Below are 21,475 nucleotides of genomic sequence, written 5' to 3'. Positions count from 1 at the left end.
TTATTACATTTATTCATATTTGATTATAGCTTGTCTGATATATAGCTGCAGTTGCTAAGACCACACAGTCTTTTGCAGTTATAAAGAAGTATTTGTTAGCAGTTACAAGTTGTTAAGTATCCTAGATCACACAATGTGAACTTTAGTTTATTTACCTGATAAAAGGTAAGCATGCAGACTCAGACATATAGAGGCTGCTCTGTAGGGTGGAAAGAGGCATTAGAGAAGGATTCTAAATGTCTGCTAGAGTAAAGAAGAACTTGGCTCACAAGACAGAGTTGATTGAAATAATTAATCGAAGAGATTAGTGTCAGTCTCTTGTCTCAAGTAACAACTGGTACTTCAAGATGAAACAGCCCCAAAATTCCATCAGGTGAGTTTTAGATTGGATGTTGGGAAAAATTCCATCACGGAAATGGTGATCAAGCCCTGAAAGAGTGAGGGTGAGTCTCCATCCCTGAAGGTATTTTGAAGATGTGTAGATGTGGGATTTAGAGACATGATTTAGTGGTGGGCTTGGCAGTGCTGGGTTAACAGCTGAACACAATGATCTCAAGAAGTCTTTTACAATCTAAACAGTTCTGGGATTCTATGTCCAGTTAGACCAAATAAAAACATTTGGTCAGATTCCCAGAATTTGAGAGAAATGAGATTTAGGATTCAAGGGCTAATCTGGTTAAAAGAGCTGACTGAAAGATAGGAACCACCTTAAGAAGATTTTGTCCCAAAGTGCCCTTGCCTTGCAGTAGTAATCGTGCTCTGTTCATTTGAACTGTACTATAGCAGAAAGAACTAAAGAGGGATATTGGCTGATTGGTTTTCTTCTGCCATAAAATTGCACTTTCTCCAGGCAAAAGGAGGCAGAGTCTTTTGCTGCCTGTCCTCTTAGATTTTCATGTTATACCCATGGCATGATATTTCTGGGTGAATGTACCATCACGTGCTAGCCAAGAAGAGCATGCAATATGTTTCCATACAGACCCATGCTGAGGATCTGTTGTCAGGTCTCTGCTCTGAATTTAAAACCAAGTGCTTGCATTTATAAGGACCCATTAGGAGCTTGAGTCACTATCTTGAGACTCAAGAGTATGCGATTTAAGCCTGACCATGCTTTTGGTTGTAGTATTGAGAAAACTTATGATGAGAAAACATGAAGTATATTTATATTGTGAAGGCTAAGTGAATGTTGCACAATACTGTCTAGATTTCCACAGCTTTTGGAATCCATGGGCTGAGAAGTTTTTGTGTACTGCTAAGCAAGTTGTAGGAGCACAGACTCACTCAAACTGACAACTTTTGGTCCAAGTAACTTGCTGCTGTGCAAATTGCAATGCTTGTGGTGACCAAGAGAAGCACTGGTACTGGAAATATGGCTGAGCCAGACCTGGACTGAGGCAACCTGGGCTGTAGTCATAGCTCTGCCATAGACTATCTGGGTGATCTCCAGCAAGTTATGTCTGTACTAGTAAATCAAATGTACCTTGCAGCACTTTCAGGCAGTAAAGCCACATGGCATGGAATCACATCTGTAGTAGTAAACCACTTGTAATTCTCCAAATAGTGTAGCTTCATGCAGCTTTCTACTTATGAATGATCCCTGGATCACCCATAGCTTGGAATTGAAATACAAATTTTAACAGGCCAAGCCTTATGCCAGCAAACTTGCATGCAGTTTATTAACATTACTGCATCTGTGCACATTCAAATTTACTAGGACAGCAGAGCCTTTGTTGCTGTATCCATGTCTTACCTGACAGTCTGGGAGAACATTCAAGCTCCTACTGGGGCAACAAGGGGAACATGACTACCTACTCTGTCCTTTTACAGTCCTTTGTTTTAGTGGGAAAGAGGCTTATTTACATGGCCTGAAGGAGAAGGAAGCTGTGGGCACTCCAGCCAGGTCCCTCACTTAGACTGGGGCAACCAAGGGGCTAGTAGAGCTTTATAAATTACAGTTCACTCCCCTTTTCTATATTTATAAATGAAGATGACAGAATTTCCTGACTTAGAAAATGCAATGTTGAAGTGTTGATGTTAAAAAGAAATACTAAATAATTGCTGTGTTAGCCAAGCATTGTTTTTATCCTTAACTTGCTTGATGGAATCATGCCATATGGGGTGGTTATTCTAAACTGTACATGTTTCCCTTACAGTCAGTTCTCCAATACACAGAGTAATAGGAGGTAAAAGATCTGTGTCTTTCCTTTATCCAAGCTAATACCAGCATGGATGGTGGCCAGAGGAACCATTCACTGATCCCCTATGCCTTGGCCATTGGTAGGGATTGTATGATACTTCTGACAACTGTAGAAAAGCAAGAAGTAGATGTACTGGGGTTGGACTAGATGACCCACAGTGGCCACAAGATAATCCATTCTGTGAGTCTGCAATCTGGGAATCTAGGAGATTTTCAAGACCCTGAAATGCTTGGATCCAGCCTGAGTACTTCTTAGGCCAAAAAGGCTTCTTCCAGCAGCTGTTTATATGCTTATTGTGGGGCTAAAAGCCTTAGTGTGCTAGTCCTTCTTATCTCTCACACTTTCCCTGTAGGTGCACAGCAACCAGGGTATTCAGAATTTATCTGGTGGTGTTGATATTAGAATAGACAAATGAAAGCACAAGAGTTCCCTGTGAAAAAGGAATAGTGTTAAATGTCCATTCACTGGCTTTGGCACAGAAGACTTTAGACTCACCAACTGAGCTTGTTTATTTTATTTTTGTCTCATCAGCAGGTGGGTGGCTTCTGTTTGCAGAGATGTGCTTTGCCTTCCCAATTTTTGAAAAATACCCTGTGCGGAGCTGAAAGAATCTCATTGTGCACTTCAAGATACAGAGTTATTTTTTATTTTCAAATTCAGGTCTTCCTAAAATGCCTCTCTTTTGGATTATGTAGGACTGTGAGGGCAGTGCAGCCTGCTAAGTGAGAGATTGATCTAACTTCCCCAGCCCCTGAACTTTCTGGCTGTCACCCTCGCCCCATTTCTACCACACAGATCAAACACACGCATTCCAGTATCTTTTAAAGGCTCTCTGATAAGGCCATACAATGCAGTTTTAGAATACAGCAGTGCTACCAAAGTCACAAAAGAGACTTCCAGGACCTTCAGAAATTCTGCAAACCTGTCTCCTAGAAAGCAGCCACTTTCCCTGACTCTTGAAAATCTCACAGATCTGAATTCCTATGAATGTAAAAGGAAGCTGCAGTGGAATTCAGTGTCTTTTTCGCAAACACACTGCCATACTTTGCAGAAGAACATTCTATATCTTATTTAAAGGTAGAATTTTCCCACAGTAATGGAATGTCTCTCTCTCTCCTCCTCTTAGTTTTGATGCCTGCTATGCTTGACTCTTCTGCTTCTTTACTGACCTCTGCCAAGGTCTTGACAACACACTGGCAAGATAGAGTCTTGTGCTGCCTGCCATTCATTGGGTATTCTGAATGGCCTCTTCACTCATTTTTGCCTTCCACTAGAGCTCAGTGCTCCTTGTCTCCTGCCTGTAAAAATGGACCTCAACTAATTTGCTAAGACCTGTATAGTATGAAGGAGTCAGAGTTCCACCGACATTAGGGCAGTAATCACAAAGAATGTTAATAACAGAGGAAGTTGTATTTAGGGTACTTTCACGTAATGCTTTCTCCTTGTCAGTTTTTAGTGCTCGTGGTATAAACTACTTGGTTACATCTGAAGAGCTCAGGTACTTCTACAATTTCCACAAAAATCTCCTTTCTCTTCCTATTTCCTGCCTTCAAGTCAGTTGCATCCTCTTTTTTCCCTGCTTTTTGCTCCTCTGAGTTGTTAAATAAAGGTTTGCATTTCTTACATTAGCATTCTGGCCCCAAAGCTCGCTCTCCATTGTAATCGTGTTGTCAGGGAGGTTTGTTGGAATCCCACACCGTGTCTGTTCCGGCCCCAGCTCAGTAATTGTGTTTCTTGGTTTTCTTCTGTGTCAAGCAGAGCAGTTTTCCTGAGTAAACAGTGTTCCCACTCCTGGTTCTTTATCCATACATACCTTGCTTCAAAAAACTTCTTTGAAATCTGCATAAACGGCACATTTTCTGTAGAAACACCTCGGTCAGAATAATGATCATTTGCATGTTAATAGCTCCATCTCCATAGGTGGTTGTTAGTTGTTACTGGTCTTGCTTGTTACAATGAATGCAAATCCTCTTTTTAGTCCTAATCTTAATTGCAAAATGATGGTATTTTTCCATAATTCCCTATATTTCAGTAATTTTAATCTATATCAAATATGATTTCTTGACATGCTATCATCTGCTTTGTCTTTTATGCCTAGGCTGTGCACATGTTCCAATAGACTTGCTAATTATCAAAGCAATTTGAGTTTTGAATGGAAAATGGGACCTTAGCCAATTCTTCCCCACCAAACTTTGGTAAAGAACAAAATGACACTTGAACTTTGTGTCTTGATGCTACTTCACCCCCTTTGCTCTTCAGCCTTTCAGATGTATCTGAGAGTTAAGTGACTGACCTTGCAAAGTGCTGCTGGCACCATCATTTACACTCTGGCTGAGTGAGGTTGCTGGGGTGGAAGGTTCTCTGTCACCATCCCTTCAACATCTGCGGTCTTTGCAGCACCAAATACTTGGTGTTTAATATATGAAGCAATGTAAAAGAAACTACGTTTTTCCTGATATTGTTGGTGAGCACTGCAGACAAGAATTTTGTCTGTGGAGGTACATCAGACAAGATCTTTCCCAATGCACAGTGCTGTAAGGGCTCGGTTCTATAAGCATCAGGAAAAGGTAAATATATAGAAGTGTGACTCAGGAAAGTCAGAATGCAGAGGGGAAAGCCACCTGAATTAGTTTCTTGGAAATGTTAAGTGAAAAAATATGGCCTTTACCCTAAGCCTCATAGGGACTTAGCTATTCCTGTTTATCATTCCTGGTTTTGAACATGAACTTTGCAGGATCATAGAAATTCTGTTTGGACACATTCTTTTGAGGATTCTTGCCCAGCATCCTTCATGGTTGTCCTTTATGGTTTTGGAAATACCTGACGGTGCGGTGCAGTAATGTGCAGGAAAATGTGAGTTGGTCTCTTATTTCCTGGGTACTCTCAGCTCTGGAACCATCCTTATGTTTACCACTACTGACTCTATACCAGATCTGTGCAATGGCAGGGTTGGCCCTCCTCGGCTTGAACAGGGAGAATTTCTCTTTATTATCTGCTCTGTGTATTTGTAGGCCAAAATGACTGCAACAAAAGCCCACTGTTGGTCAATGGCCTGTTATGTCAGGCTTTCTGCATACTGTCATGAAAGGGGCTTAATAAAAGGACTTCCTGAAAATAAATGAAAAGGCTTTGGTGTGATCTTAGCCAAACCTTGTGAGTCTGTGTCCCACACATTTTGCACTGCAGAGAATGCCATGTAATATATTCTACCTCGAGGAGAAATGTCAGATTATGCAGTACACTCAGATCCCACAAAAGAGCGGACCATTATTTAGTTGTTGCAAATTTAAAAGTTTGTATGACTTCTAGAAATTGGCAGTACCGGGTTCCCAAGACGATGTAAATCTGCTTTTTGACTGATCTTCCATGCTAAGCTGGAAGCCCCTCTCAGGCTGTCTTTAAAGGTTGAAGGCTTTTCTCCTGAACTCAGCATATCCAGGCACTGTAGAGGTGTGTAATTAAGGTGTATGTGGGGGTGGAAGTGGGGTGTTATGTATTAAAACAACGATTTCTTTTTGGCTTATAGATCACTGAATTGTAGGAGAATTGTGACTGGTCTTTTCCTGAAGGGTAGGAGATACTTTCTCAGATGTTGTCCCCTGTCTGCAAAATAGGGTTCATTTGTCTAGGCAGAGCTTTCCAAAATGCGCTCTGGCTTCATTGCTCTTCCAGGGAAAGGCAGCCTCACAAACAGGCAATCTTGCAACGACCAAAAGATTTTCATGTATGGAGTAGCATGGGCAACTTGTACTTTCAATTCCACTTTATTGTTCACAGTGTGAACCTCAAAGCAAATCTGCATCTCTCATAGTTTCTTTAGAGCAACAGGAGGAGAGAGGCTCCTATTTGACAGCAACTTAACCAGTGAGGTAGGGAGGCTATAAGAAAATTAACTTACCCAATATGCTTGCCTGCCCCTCATACTGCAAACCCATCCTGTTGCACAAAGCCATGAAGGGGTTTATTTTCACGTGCTACAACACAGTGCTGGACATCTTTCTTTCTACTGCTGGATGGGATACATGAAGGGAAAAATAAGTCCCCGAGCTGCCAGCAGCAGGAACTTGTACTTGCAACATCTCCCCATCCCTCTTTATTCATAGTGGGGGTGTGGAGTCTTCTCTGCTCACCTCCCAGTGAAACAGCATGCACACAGTTCCTCTTGTACTGACAGCAATGAGCTGTCTTCCTTGCACTGCTTGATCTAACATCCACTTCAAGTGCAGATCACTCATGTGAGTAGGTAAGACAGCTTTCCCTCCATTGGCTCAAAGGCCTAATGGAAATAACATTCATCATGGACATGGGAACTCCAAGCTTCAGACTTTCCTCTGCTCCAGTTTGCTTGCACCTCATCCTTACCTCCAACAAAAGCAACCCACTTGCAAAGTGATGCTGCCCTCTAAGAGCCAGTGTTCTGGAGCTCAAAAGATAAGTGAAGGAAACTCTCATGGTAGGAAACTCTGAGGCTAGGAAAGGTTCCCTACTGTGGTGGTCTACCACTAATTTTGGAAAACAGAAATTGGCCAACGTGAAATCACTACACCTACCAAGCACAGATTCTTACTAAGAGGTTCACACTTGTGTTCACTTTCACATAGTTGTTGGAAGGAAGAGCTTCCGTCAGCCTGCTGGGCATGCTATTCCTGTTGTAGCCCAGTTACACCAGTGGTATCTTCAGGATGAGAGCTGACTCCTGTAGAACTCTTTATCTCCCTCAGTGACCCAGGGGGAATCTGTGTTGAGTTTGAGCCTCAGCAATTCAGGAAGTATGTGGAGAAACGGGATGGTCTAGTGGAGACAACTACTAATTGTGGCCTATGGTACATGTCCTCTGAAAACAGATTGAAGGGCCTAAGCTTGTTTAGTGCAGAGAAGAGGAGGTTGAAGGGTGAGCTAGAAGCCTATGGCACTTGATGCACAATTTCTAAGAGAGAACCAAATTTTCATAAGTAGCAGTATAACACTGGCAACAGCCATAACCTGTGGCTTGGGAGGTCCAGATGGGACATTGGGAAAGACTTTTCACTGGGAGGGTGGTGCAGCAATGGCAGAGGTGTCCTGTGATTTGTGGAGTCTTCTACTGGGAGCTTTTCCAAGACCATCTTATGTGAGCTGGCATGGGAACAGCCAGATAAACTCATTGGTCTACTTTGTAGAGAGAGGGGATTGAACCTAGTAGAACGTGTAGCCTTAGGACTTGCTCTAAAAGCATTTTTTTAATTACAGAAAGGTTATTTTAGGTCTTTGCGAGGTTGTCTTTTCCTGCCTTGCCTATGCTTTTTTGGTGATCTTTTTTCGTAGGGCATCTCTGTCACCATTGGGCAGCTACATCTTCAGAGCAGTACTGCTGTGAGCATTTGTGGGGGTGGGACTGCTGTTGATGGTTTAGTGCAGTTGTTGGGAAGATTAGAACAGATTGGTACTGTGTGAAGCTGATGTCACAGGCTTTTATCGAGTTCGGCATAGTGGGATCTAAAAGTTTTATCAGCATGAATTTGGAATGGTTGTTTCACTTGTGGCTGGGAAAGTAGAAAATGAACGTAAAGGCTTCTTTTATTCCTTCCATAAGTCTGTCTACAAACTTCTGGTACTCACTGAGCATTGTTTCTGCAATTATGGAAGGTAAACTGGAGAGCATATGACGGAAAAGAGGAATAGATCCTTTGGAGGGTCCTTATGGAGAAGTGATGAGGCTAGAATGGAGAGGTAAAATAATCACAAAGAAATTATGCTGAGAAGAGATCAATAACCTGAAAATTACTCGTGTCACTTGACGCCAGAACAGATCTGTTTAAAACCTTTCCCTCTATAGAGGAGTAATTTTGAAATTGACCCATTCTGCCTAGTTTATTCTCTTCATGCTAAAGCAACAATGAAATTATTGAAAAAGCAATGCTGCTTTTTGGGTTTTTTTTTCAGCAAAAGGGTTGCAGTCAGCTCCTTTTCACACAGATTCCAACAACTAGAGCAGGACTTGGAAAGGCCTGGCAGTGATCTCTTCCATAGTATAAACATTAAATACAGCTCTTCCAAATGGGGAATGATCTAACAAATGAACTCCCCAGAGAGTGATTGCAGGGAACTCTTCCAGAGATTAAGGCAGACAAGCACATAAAAGTGATTATGTTCTGTTACCTTGTGAGGCTTGTGGATAACACTGGTGTACAGATAGATTGTGACAGAAGAGGCAAATGGATTGAGAAAGGTGGAAATGGAGAACTAAAAAAAAAATTGTATGATGGGAAGCTGTCAAAGGAGATGGTGGTGTCCTTTCCCCTGGGGTCTGAAGAGGGTTTTTAGACGAGAAGGGATATAAACTCACCAGTCCACACAGTGTGGAGCCCACACTGAGAGAATTTGCAAGCAGGGAAACTCTTCTATTTAAATTTTGTGCGGTTTTGCTTTATAATGTATCTAACTAATTTTCTGCCTTCATTCTCACCAACTTGCTTGTTCCACTAGATGACACAAGTCCAGCAGAGCTTATAAGCGCACAAAAGGATAAGAGAAGCCAAGGACACCAGCCAAGTAATGGGGAAGGATTGCCCTGGATTTCCCAGATCAGCTGATGAGATGCCAGGGAGTGTTATTTTAATTCCATAACAATGAACAAGTCCTTGTTCATAGTCTCTTCTATTCTTTCTCTGGCTCATTTCTTCATGGAAGGATCACTGAAGAGTTACATGTCTAGATTTTCAGTTATCTGCAGTTCCACCTGTGCGAATTTGCTTGATTTCCTTACATCTATTTTTTACAAATTTAAATTGACATTTATTTTGCTTATTGCACAACAGTAAGAGGTGAATTCTGTGCACTACTAAGTGTATAATACTTGCACATGCATAGCTATTGTTTCTGAATGAGATGGGTTAAAGCTGGTTGTATCTTGCAGGAATGCTTTTCAGTCATGTTCATATTTCATCCTTGGTTTTTATATAGGTCAGTATTTCAGTTGTAGCTTGGTTTGAATTCTGCCAGATTCACATTGTTCTTGTTTAAACAAAGCCTGTAGTTTTCAATTTTACTTCAATTCTCATTAAGAAAACTGAAAGCTTTCAGTATTCATTAAAGCCTAATCTAAACAGTGTAAATAGTACCCAACTCAATAGTCTGCAGGGAATGAGAAGGATGAATTCATGAGTAGGATGATGAGGTCAAGCAGATCAATTAATAGTCCTGGAATTTCCACGTAAACTACTTACAGTAGTATTTTTAAATAAAGAGAGAGCTGACACTTGTTTTTCAGGAAAGACTTGTATACTGAGGAGCCCAAACTCCTCAGATTTACTTCTCTAGTTGCCTACTTTGTTTTCTTAAAACGGGGTAGAGGCCAAGGGCCAGATTTGCAGAGGTATTCAGGCATTTCATGATGCAGATAAATACATAGCAAAATGCTAAAACCCCCTCCATTGGTTGCTCACCTTTCAATTAAATCAATGAGGATTAGTTAGGCATGTGCCTTTGAGAATAGTGCTTTGTGATTACCCCCATCATTAGGCATCATTTAAGTCTTTTCAGGAGCTTTGTCTGTGCTTCCATTTCCACTCTGCAATTCAAACAATGGCTTTTCTTTCCCTTGCTACCCTATTCAGAACATGGGTATGTTATAAATAGGGTCATAGAGAGTCTCTTAAGTGAAAGTGCAATAAAAGCCTCTCTGCAGCAGCTCAGAGAATTTCCTCCTGGGCTTAAGGGTTTTGCAGAGTGGAAGAGCAAAGTAGTCGATGAGATGACTGAAAAATGAGAAAGGACAAGCGTATTCCAAGCCATCTGTTCCTTTGGAAAATGGAGCCTGTACAGGTTAACACCTGTTTCCATCTACTCAACATGATGCTAAACACATCTTTGATGGTTTTTGACTGAATGACATCCTGGGTGCTGTTTCTGGATATATTGAGACATGAAATTTATGCAAGTACTTAATACATTATTCCCTTGCTTCAGCTGCAGGTAAGAGTAGGAACCAGTTGACTTTGCGCAGGCCTTCTGAATGTGATGGTGTTTGAGAAAACCTTCTTCTGCTCTAATACAGTGGTATCAGACCAGCTTTAATCACACTGGCCCTCTGCAGACTGAAGAGGCCATTGCCCTTGTCACTAGAGTTGTCTAAATGAGAGATTTTCGTCACTTGAGGTTGCAAAAGGAGTGTGAGTTGATGTCTGAGCAGTGCTCTTTATTAGCAGACATTCTATAAAATATATCCAGATGGATTAAAGATTTAGTAATAGATTTATATGTAAAAGATATAGAATTTTCAACAGAGAGTGAGGGCAAATAAGAGAAGGCCAGAAACAGGTTGCAGTTCTAACTTAGCTAAAAAGAATTATAACAGGAGAAATGATGCAGTGATGTATCATACTTGGTGGCACAATCTACATCTGGTTTCCAGGGCAACTTTTCCAAGCTGGAATAGAATTTTTCACTTTTTAGGTCAGAATGACCCTTTTCTCAAGCAGAACAAAATTTATGGCATCATAGTTCTATTTATACCTACTTAGAGCCACTTGTGAGCCTCCCTCAGAAGTGAGTGACCATGTTATGGTATCACAGATCCAAACATACACCGCTGATAATGAAAATTAACCTGGCTGGGTGCATGTGGCTTTGGAAGTAAATGATCAGTGTTCTTCTCTGAACATTACTGCGTGGTCCAAAGAGCTGCTGCAAGAGGAACAGGGAGAGTGATGAAGTCCTTCATCAACACAATTATTGAAGAAACAGTTGCCTTGAACACAGAAATATAAGGGCAGGACTGGAAAAGGCTTAGGAAACTTTTTAAAAACACTGTGCCATCTGATATGTTCCAGAGGCCAAAACTCCGCTCTTTGGATGCATCTTTTTTGAGCCAAGAATAAATCAGCTCTTCCAGGGCATGTCTGGTACTTTTCAGAAAGAGATTAACCTAATTATAAACAGAATAACTTTATCCTCTGTGTACCTTGCATCCTTAAAGTTACCAGGGATAAGTGTTTGGGGGTCTTCTGAGGGTGCTGAGATTCTACTCCTAGAAAAGAGAAGGAGGTGAAGTAAAGTACATTTTCATGCTTCATCTCCCAAGGCAGGAGAGAGAGAGGAGGGAAATGAGTGGCAGAATTAAACTTGCAAACAAGAGGGAACATGGGAAAATCGAGCACTGCTATATTAAACTTCAACACTGGTGAATGTCTGGCTCAATAACCAACACTTGTGGGGAGGGAACTAGGATATAAAATAATGTGTAGTCTTCACACACACCCCACCCCCCCAAAGGAAAAGACAAAAAAAATTCCTAAGCTTTATGGCTAAGAACTGGTCATGGGTATAAACAGCTTAATTCTGCTGATAAAAATGGGAAAATCTGTTTCATTTTAAATAAATTAGAATATGAAAGCAATTATGTCCATGTCCATTCCAATATATTTTGGCCACAATGAATGATTTGATTAATGAGATGAGCATGAACTAACCCTTAAGTCCTAAATCCTTTTATTTCTGGAAAGTTGTATTCACACTAGAAACAGCCTACTTTGCCATTTGGCACCATTTTAAAGTACGTGAGAAGAGCCACACCAGTGAGATTAAGCTTGAGATAGCACTCAGCTTGCCAAAAATATAAGTGTGCATTCTCAGGGTTTTGTTTTTTGAAGCTGAAATTTCAAGGACTGTTATGGATTCCTTAGATTGAGCTCTAACTCTGATTAAATGTCAAACCTCCATACCTTCCCAATTTAAATGATGCTTTCTTGACCTCCCCTATATTTGATCCAGGTTTTTTAGTTGTTGCTGCAGAATATAAACTCGATTGAAATGTTGCAAATCACTTAGCCAAGTATTGTTGGGTTGACCGTCCGTACCCAGAAGTATTGAGTCTTGTTAAAGGTTTAGAGTCAGGTTAGGCAGCAGTGCATGGAGCCCTCTGTGTATGTGCTCTAGATCTGATACTGCTCGATGTTTTCATTAACATTTTCACTGGAGACCAGAATGGAGAGTATGCTAATCAAATTCATATGCAACACAAAGCTGGAAGCAATTGCCAATGCATCGGAGAATAGGATTAGCCCTGAGTCCGACTATGATGAATTCAAGAAGGGAGCAGAAATCAATAAACTGAGATTCAATAAGCACAAATGTAAAGTAGCTCACATAGGAAGGAATAATTAAATGCACAAATGGAAAATGGAGCTGTCTGTAGGCAGCTAATATGGAGGGAGAGACAAAGAGGTTTTGTTCCTTAAACCAAATCTAGGAAGACAAGGAATCATTTTTATTCCTGGTAGTGAACAGCCAATAGCTCCAAAAATTAGCTTCATGCTCAGATCCAGCTTTTAGCTCCACATGAGCTTGTCACTGATGATGCATAATTAAAGGTGAAAAAAAATTAATCAAACCCAAAAGCACTAGCTCAGCCTTTTTCTGTTTTACACAGAAGGGGAGGATAGCTCTTAGGTAAAGGAATTACAAGGTTTTGTTTTTCCCCTCTTTAGCTCTCTGTGACCACTTCTCTAAATCTCCCTTCACATTCTCCACACCTGGTGTGGACTGTCAGAGACGCAGGTTTGCAAAACTGGGCTGACATCTCTTTTTTCCACAGACAGCTCTCATGACAGGCATCTCAACCTGCCATGCATAGCCCCTGTTAGCTATTTCATTGTTTTATGTCAAGAAGAACCACACTCTGTTATAAATACAGATCTCTACACCCGAGTTTCGATGCTGATGGGAGTGGTTGTCAGTCTGAAGGAGAGGTGTGTGTAGGCTGCAGGAGTTAAAGTCAGCATCTCAGTACTGTCAGCTGTAGGAGGAACTGTGTGAAGCCCTACAGATTGCAGTAGGAAAAGGTTGCATGGGACAGTACTGTCTGGAGGCAACACAGGGGTAAGGATGGGAATCCAGTTGTTTCACTTGAGGCAGGGTAGTGCTGGAAAACATGATGAGAATACCAGTCTGTGGTTTGCCTGGTGAGGTTTGGGGTACTTGGACAGATTGTCTGATATGGTGTGCATGGCCTTGGTATGCCTGTCTTGGGCCTGCCCTGTCACTATGTCAGACACAGTGGCTTTACAGAAACTTTCTTTGCAGGAAAAATATTTGCAGGGCTGTTTGAAAGGAAGCTTGAGATTTTTCAGCAGTACAATGAACCTCCCCATTTACCCTGACTGAGCTGCCTTGAGTCATACCCAAACCTAGGACTCATTTTCTGAAGTCTTTTTCCTTTCTCAAGTGCTGATCAGGACCAAGCAGGGTGCTGATCTTTCAGATACTGCTCTTAGTGGAAAGGCCTAACTAGAGAACATCAATGGGTTGCCAAATGTGTCCATACCAAAGGTCAAAAGCATCCTTCATTCAAACCAGAAACTGCGATCTTCTGAAAGCTGCTAATGCCCACATTCCCTTATTAAATCCAGCCAGGCTCTTTCATGGAGTGCACTTTCTTCAAGCTAAGAGCTGATTTTATTTCCAGTCTCCTGATCCTTCCCATGTTGATTTTGGACTAGAGATTTCCTTTTTGAAAGCACACTTTCTTCAAGGAATCACAGGTCTGAACTCTTAAAACAGGGCTTCTTGAGAGACAAAGCCAAAACTATCCTTTATTTGTGTGCTTGAGGCTGTTAAAGAAGACTTTTTTTTTGCAGTTGAGGCCATGAGAGCTGTTTTAAGACAAGTGATAGTTAAGAGACAAGGTGGAGCTGTCAGAGTGCTTGGTGCATTTAGCAATTTCAGGGTTTTCTGGCAGAGGGGACGACAAATTGCCCTTTAGAGATGTCAGTACTGTGGATCACCTTGACCTGAAATCTTAAGATGGGAATTTGTCTCAACAGAAACATCTTAATGGTAGAATTGCTCCTGCTGAGGGCTCTTGCCACATCAAAGGATGTTTTTGACTAGTTAAATTTGGCACTGCCAGTGTGAATAGGATGAGACCATGCTTTAATCCTGTCTCACATCTCTCATGTTTTTCTGTCTCTCTCCTCTCAACCCCCTCAACTTTACCCCAGCAGTAATCAAATTGAGAGGTGGGAGTAAATTGCACTGGGATGCTTTGCTCCTCCTTCCCTTACAGAATCTCATCTGTGGTGTTTTTAAAGGTAAATTATAGGAGTAAGTGGCCTAGGATGATATTTTATTAGTTTAGTACCAGTGTCATGCAGTTATGAATGTACTAGGCCATTATGAATCTAGAGTGCATTTCTTCAGCCATATCCTCTCCATGTAATAGCCTGGAGAGCACAGTACAAAATAGAAAAAAATCAGGGCAGTTCTGAGGTTGTATTTAAATACGGTGTGCAATGGAGTTGGCACCGAGCTGCTTCCAAAGTCAAGAATAACAAAGTGTCTTCTTTCAGTACCCAGCAGTTCCTGTGAGTGGCCAGGGATGTTTCTGTATCGCTAAGGTGGCAGCCACAAGATGAGTTCAGGTTCAGGATGCTTCAAACAAATTGAATTAATGCAGCAAATAATGCACAGAGAAGATGATCTCTTGCTTTGATGAGCACAACTCCCATAGGACTGTCAGCAGGGAGGAGGAGGCACAGGACATACTCATTGATGAGAATAATTCTGGCATGTCTGACTTGATTAAAACCTGGTGGCATAAAGCACTTGATTATAACGTTTGAAATGTGACTAGTCATTAAGGAACAAGAGAATGAATAATAGGGCTGGAATGGTACTTTGCATAAAGCTGCTTTTAGCCTTTCACAGTTATTGATAAGTCAAAACTCCGGGGTCATGCATGGAAACAGAAAAGTGTCAAAGCCTAAGAGGGGGCTGACCTGCCAGAATATGGCTGGAGAAATAAACTAAACTTATTAAGAAATACTCCTGTGTGGGAAGCACAGCTGGCCCAGAGGAGCTGTTCCCATGGGGTTCTTACAGGCTTGTGCTGGGGCTGTGCTAGACTGTTTAGCAGTACAGCTGATTATTCCTCCATTCCCAGGACCACCTCCAGGCACTGCTTAAGTTTGGAATGTAGTGCACCCTGACAGCCCAGCCAATCCTACCTGACAACATTTACTCCCCAACATGCCTCTCTGAATGCATGCAAAGCAGCTGAGACGTTAGGAAAGATATCAGTGTTGAACACTGGCTGAAAGTCTTATACAATCATTATTATAATTTTGGGAAAAAAAGCTCAGGTTATGTACTTTAATTAAATATAAAGCAGGAGACAAAGGCAGAGTCAGATGAAAAGATGAGTGGGTGAAGAGAAAAAAGAGAGGTAATATTGTTGCTCATCCTGAGAGAGAGAGATGCCTGAGAAGCTGAGGACTAGCTGTCATTGTTATTCCTTTGTGAGCATTACAGTTTTAGTATAAAGAGAGTTTTAAGGAAGGCAGTGAAGGAGCTTTGCAAAAGTTTAGCAGAGAAAGCTCAGAGGTGCTGTTGAAAATATTTCAGATCTGGTGGTGTCTGTCAGCACTGTCCATCAGACATGGGAGCTGACCTTTCACTAGGTGTTCAGAGCTGATGCTCAGAGGAGAGGAAGCTATAACAGTCTTGACAGCAAAGACAACCAGCTTGTGTTTCATGAAGTAGAGGAGGGGAAACCAAAGGAAACATTTAGAGAAAGGTACAACATACTCCAAATGACAGGAAGGGAACGTGACCTTTGTCTTTTTGCACTGATTTGAGTCAGGCAAGTTTGCAGTGTTAAGGCCAGGAAAAGGATGTTGTTGTTAATCAAAGGGTAGGCTCATGTATGCCTGGGCAGCTGTTTTGGCTGTAGTGAAAATGGATCAGTAATTTGTGCCTTAGGCATGGTTTCTAGCAAAAGTCCATGAGATGTATACAAAGCCCAAATGTGAGGACTCAGAGAGATGTCTGAAGGGGAGATAGTGCATGGGTTGTAGGACAGAGGGATCATTGGCCAGGCTGAAGGTACAGTCTGCTGCAAGGCAAAAAGCATTTTAGTGTTTCAGAGGAGAGGTTTTCTTTTTGCCCACGTTGCACCATTGCTACTGGATTCCAGCTCAGCACAGGATTCATTTGCATTTCTTTTGAGGAACTGTAAAAAACCCTTGCATCATGTTCATGTAATGCCAGCTCTTTTCTAGATATTCCATATGGGGCATTTCCAAGGTGTGATGGGAAGTTATTGGACTATTTCCAAGGTGGGAGGGGAAGCTGGTAGAGTGAACTGAAGTCCCAAATACAGAAGAGTTTTTAGGAACCTGTTGCAGGTGGTTTAGGCTGGAACAGGGTAACTCTTCCTCCACAATGAGGATGGCAAGGTCTATTTGAGCTTGTTAATGACTGTGGTGGACATTGAGCAATGCTCACTAAGGACAGATATTTGAAATATATAGTCCCTGGCAGTTCATGACAAAGAGTTGGTTGAAGGGGTCTCCAGCTCACAAATCTTAACTTTAAATCTTGGTGGAAGAGTAGCAGAACTTTTATAAGAATGTTAATGTTGTGCTGGATTCAAGACAAAACAGCTAGGGTGACTTGAGTGACAGTAGTGCAGTTGTTTTGAAACCATTCCAGAATAAAAGAATGCAAATTTCATATAGAATCCAGTGACTAAAGAATAAGACGTTAAGAATGTCATTAGCACTAGTCAACACAGATTTAAGGAAAATAGGCTTTTCAAACAAATCTCCTTTTTTTTTTTTTTCCTGTGGAATTACAAGTCTAGTTCATAAAGATTCCTTCAGATCTGGACTTTCCTAACATGCTATAATGCCTCATGGTGTTCTGATAAAAAGTTAACACTATGAAATAACAATAAAATAGGGATTAAATTAGTTGAGAGAAAACTAAATTATGGGCCGCAAAAAGCATGTGTCAATGGGGAATTAACAGCAAATGAGTGTGTTCCAGACTCGATTCTGAGAAATCAGTATGAAGCCTCATTTTATTCAGTGTTTTCATTTATGATCTGGGAGTAAATGTGCTGATAAAAAGGGTGGATACACAAAGATTAGTAGAAGAATACAAAAAATAATAGCAGTAAAAAACTAATGTGTGGATTGCTCAGAAAGGCTGCATGCCTTCATGCAAAGATATGTAGCACACAGAAAATGAATTTGGGTATTTAGAGCAGCAGGCCTTGTTTTCAGATGACAAGACTGGATCTGGAAAGGAAGAATAAGGTATTGTGCAAGTGGAGCTCAGATTTCCCAAGGGTGCAATAGTAAAAAGGGCTTAAAGGCCACAAATGTATGAACACAGCACTAAGAAAATGTAGTGTGAACTGGTTTTCTCTCTCATATGGCATTGTTGAGTCCAGTTCAGAAATACCGTCTTTTTCTGGCATCTACATTTTCACAGCATGGTGCAGCATTGAATACAGGAAAAGTCTGCAACATGACTTTGATGGTTGGAGAAAATGACTTGCCATGAGACTTCAAGATCATTCAAATTTATCTGAAAAGACTGGGGAAAGGGGGGGAGACTTGATCAATATACAGTATAGTTTTCTTCATTTAGGAAAAAAAAAGTGGGTGCTACAGAATGTTTTAATCTAGTAAAGAAAGGCATGGCAAGGACCAAGACACGGGAATTGATGTCAGACAAATTCAAATTAGGCTCAGCCTTTCAAAAGTGAAGGTGATCAAACAGTGAAACAAACTCCCTTAGGACATGCTAACTCTTCATCACCTTCAACTCAAGACTGGATACCTTGCTAAAAAAAAATAAAAAAGATAAATTAGATAGGGAAAATTCACTGAGCTGAGTACAAGGATAGCTGGGTGAAGATGAAAGCCCTATGACATAAAGAAGGCCAGGAGGGATGGTTTAAACCTCTGTTCTGACCTTAAAGAATACGAATCTACCAAACCCCATCTCTCTTGGAATGCTTTGCTTATTCCTTGCATTTCTCTTCTGCCATCATATTTCCATCGTAGAACTGTGTTGTACAGATACTGTTACACATGTCAAAGAGAGGCAAACAAGATTGTGAGATGGATCTGAAATTTCTTTCCATCTGTCTTCCTCTGTCTCAGTGTTGCTCTTCTCCTTATCCTACTCCATGAATGCTGATTGAGAAAAACACAAAAAAACCCCAACCAAACCAAAGAGATGATGTTTCAATGACTGGGACTAGAACCATTTTGAGAAAGAATTTTTTTACTCAGGCATATTGGTCACTTTTACCAGAGCAATAAGAATAGGAAGCATCTGTGCCCCAGTGCTGCTGAGAAGAGAGTCTCTAACTGAAGATGTTAAAGTAAATGGTGGATCACATGAAGTACGTGGAATTCTCCACGGGTTGCGGGTGGATCTCTGCTCCACTGTGGATATCCATGTGTTGCAAGGGCACAGCTGCCGTACCATGGTCTGCACCATGGACTGCAGGGGAATCTCTGCTTTGGTGCCTGGAGCACCTCCTCCATCCCTTTGCCTCTCCTTTTTACCTGGCCTTGGTGTCTGCAGGGCTGTTTCTCTCACATGTCCTCTCTCCTTTCTCCCACTGCAATTGGTATTGTGCAGCTTTTAAATATGTTATCCCAATGCCTCTTCCACCATCACTGGTGGGTGCAGCCTTGGCCAGCAATGAATTTGTCTTGGAGCCAGCTGGGATTGGCCCCATCAGACACATGGGAAGCTTCTGGTAGTTCCTCAGGGAAGCCTCTCTGTAGTCCTCTGCTACCAAAACCTGGCCACACAAACCCAGTACAGCTGAGTACTAGTGGGCATGTTTCTGTACTTAAACACGAAACCAACTGCAAAATGGGTGATACTTAGACGAGTGTTGGGAGCTGGGGACAGGAATTCAGACAAGTGCATGCACCTTTCCTCCTGGCAGTGCTGTATGTCTTATTCAGGACTTGAGAACCTCTTTCTAAATGTGAAGCCACTTAAAAATTCAAAGATCTAATTCTCATTCCTTGTACCATTAAGACAGTGCCCTCAGTGAGAAGGCAGCCTATTTGGGCCATTGGAATCTGTCAACTTAGCATAAGCCTCTGTGCAAACAGAAGGCTAGTGCTGTGGTTCAAAGATGATAGTTGAACAAGATTTGCAAGTCAGAGGCTTGAAATTCCACAAAGGGAAGATTAAACAGCCTCTTGCTTTTAAAAAGCATTTTTATTTCTTTAGGGGACTGGACAGTTTTCATCCAGAAAATAAATGCAGAAATTTCATGCAGAAATTAAATGTCATCGTTGATACATGTGACAAAATGTTATCCTTGACACACACATTGTCAACTGCCAGCTCATCAGCATATCTGGGAATCCGTAGAGATGGTCCCTAAGTAGCTGGATTCAGAGCTGTTGTCAGCAAAGATCACACTTGGACCCTGTCTCTGAAGGAGAAATTCTGATTTTTAGGGATAAATTTAGAAGTGGCTTCAAGCCTGTTTGTTACCGCTTTAACATCCCAGACTACAAACTTGAGCCCACACACCTCTGAACTTTGTCACATTTAAATTTTGAATCTCCTCTCTCTGGCATCACTCCATTTGTAATGCTGATCTTAAAAAGCAACAACTACCCTCCCCCACCTCCCCTTCCTCAGCCTTTGCAAAACTCAGTCAGGCTGGAGAATGATAATTCTGTATCAACAACTTCCGAGTTTCTGAATTTTGCTTTTGATCCACGTTGGATTACACCCAAAACTCTTCAAGCATTCTAATGAAGCACAATTGTGTTAAAATGTCTGCTCTGCTTGTGGAATGAAAATGTTAAGTACTTGATTTGGGTCTTTCTGACACCGCTCAGACAGTCTTCCCAAGACTTGAAATGTTTTGCCTTTCACTAACAATCACATTTTGACCAGATAAAAGCTGGTTTGAAATGTTCAACCAACTCCACTTCAAATTCCTCGGCCCTAGCAGTGGAGCTTGCAACTTACCTCATTGTTAAATAAATTGTATTTATTGAAACCGCTCCATTGCACTGAAACTAGCTAGCAAGCAGATTCTGAGTGTGGCTTCTGCCTCTGCTGCTCATCTCACAAGGAATTACCAATAGGTCTTGTTGCTGTAGGTGTAATGACCATAGTAATCCTTTGCCAAACTGTAGTGGACTTATTTAGTTACTTCCTTATGTTGATGGCTCGGCGTTGTAGGTTTTCTGCACAGAAGCTTGGGTTACAGTCATCGTGAGTATTTTAATAGTTATTTAGCCATGGATCTTTCATACCATGCCAGATGCAACAGTCAGCTTCTTCCAAATAATTTTAAAATGATGCTGCTAAATAACTAGCAGCTGCTACTGTCAGAAATAGGCAAGGAAATGCTGGGTTCCGCTAAGATCCTAAAATGTCAGCAGTGACATCACAGTGTTTGAGACAGGGAAAGTGTCTAGGGTGGTGAAAATGGACAGAAGACAGAATTTCAATAGAAGGACTTAACATTGTAACCTAACTTGCTCAGGAATATGGTAAAAGATCTGTCAAGTGCCTGAGGACATCTTTTATAAGATTTAAAATGCCCTAGGTGTCTGCTTTGAAGCCCTTGCTAGTTTTGGCGGTTGTATCATTTTGTTTCTTTCATAACTATATTCGCCTTCAGCTTCAAACCATTTTTAGGTTTTTTAGTCCATATTTCTCATTTTGACAGTCTGTGGCCCAGGGGCTGAGCTATCCCAAAATGACACAGTGTTTGATCAATCCCAAGCTGATTCATGATAATGCCCTTATTACAACTTTCAACTCTTCCTGAAGGCTTCGTGTGTTCGATCTGCCCTGGCGGCCCGTGGTCGATGTCACTGCGGAGCGGAATCGGGGAGCCGAACTCCCCGGATGAGAAGACAGGCGAAAGAAGTAACATTTTGGATAAACGTGTCCCACATCAGTCTGTCATGGCTGGTGTGCAGCTGTGATAAAAGCCTCCAGCTGCAGCCAGCCAGCAGATGTTTCGATTCAGGTAGCCGAGCCCCGCGCGGATGGCGGTGGAGGCGTGGGGGGCGCGGCGCTGTGAGAGGCAGAGCACAAGCACTCTGGTGCCAAGGGACTTCCTGTGGTGCAGGAAAGCAGGGGGAATGTTTAAGTAGTCTTTATCCAAGCTGGATGAGTGCTGTCAAGTAGCTTTCTTAGTTCTTTCACCAATTTGTCTTGATTGCATTGACACTCTCTTGGCATCCATATCCCATGATTATTCCAGTGAGCACATTTATGATGAGGAAGGTTTGTAGAAAGAGTAGATTTCAGGTAAAGCTCACTGGCAACAAATTTTGAATTCGCATTTGGCAATACCTACACTGAAGATTTGCTTCGAAGAGTTAAAAGATTCATTCAGGGAAGTAAGGAAACAAACATGGCAGGTGACTCTGGAGTTGCATCCAAACTGCTCAAGCTTTCACAACATGCACCCTCTGGGAGGCTCCTGCATTTAAGCACTGCAT

At 41.6% G+C, this 21,475-nt stretch overlaps 1 protein-coding gene across 2 annotated transcripts in view; it reads left to right on the top strand.

Annotated features, from left to right (window-relative positions):
- Positions 1 to 21,475, top strand: part of LSAMP (limbic system associated membrane protein) — a 995,705-nt gene that overhangs the window by 536,624 nt on the left and 437,606 nt on the right. The gene's annotated exons all lie outside the window — the stretch shown is intronic.

Source organism: Prinia subflava, chromosome 28 (assembly GCF_021018805.1).
Source record: "Prinia subflava isolate CZ2003 ecotype Zambia chromosome 28, Cam_Psub_1.2, whole genome shotgun sequence".
Taxonomy (NCBI): Eukaryota; Metazoa; Chordata; class Aves; order Passeriformes; family Cisticolidae; genus Prinia; species Prinia subflava.
This window is presented reverse-complemented; position numbering and strand designations above follow the sequence as displayed.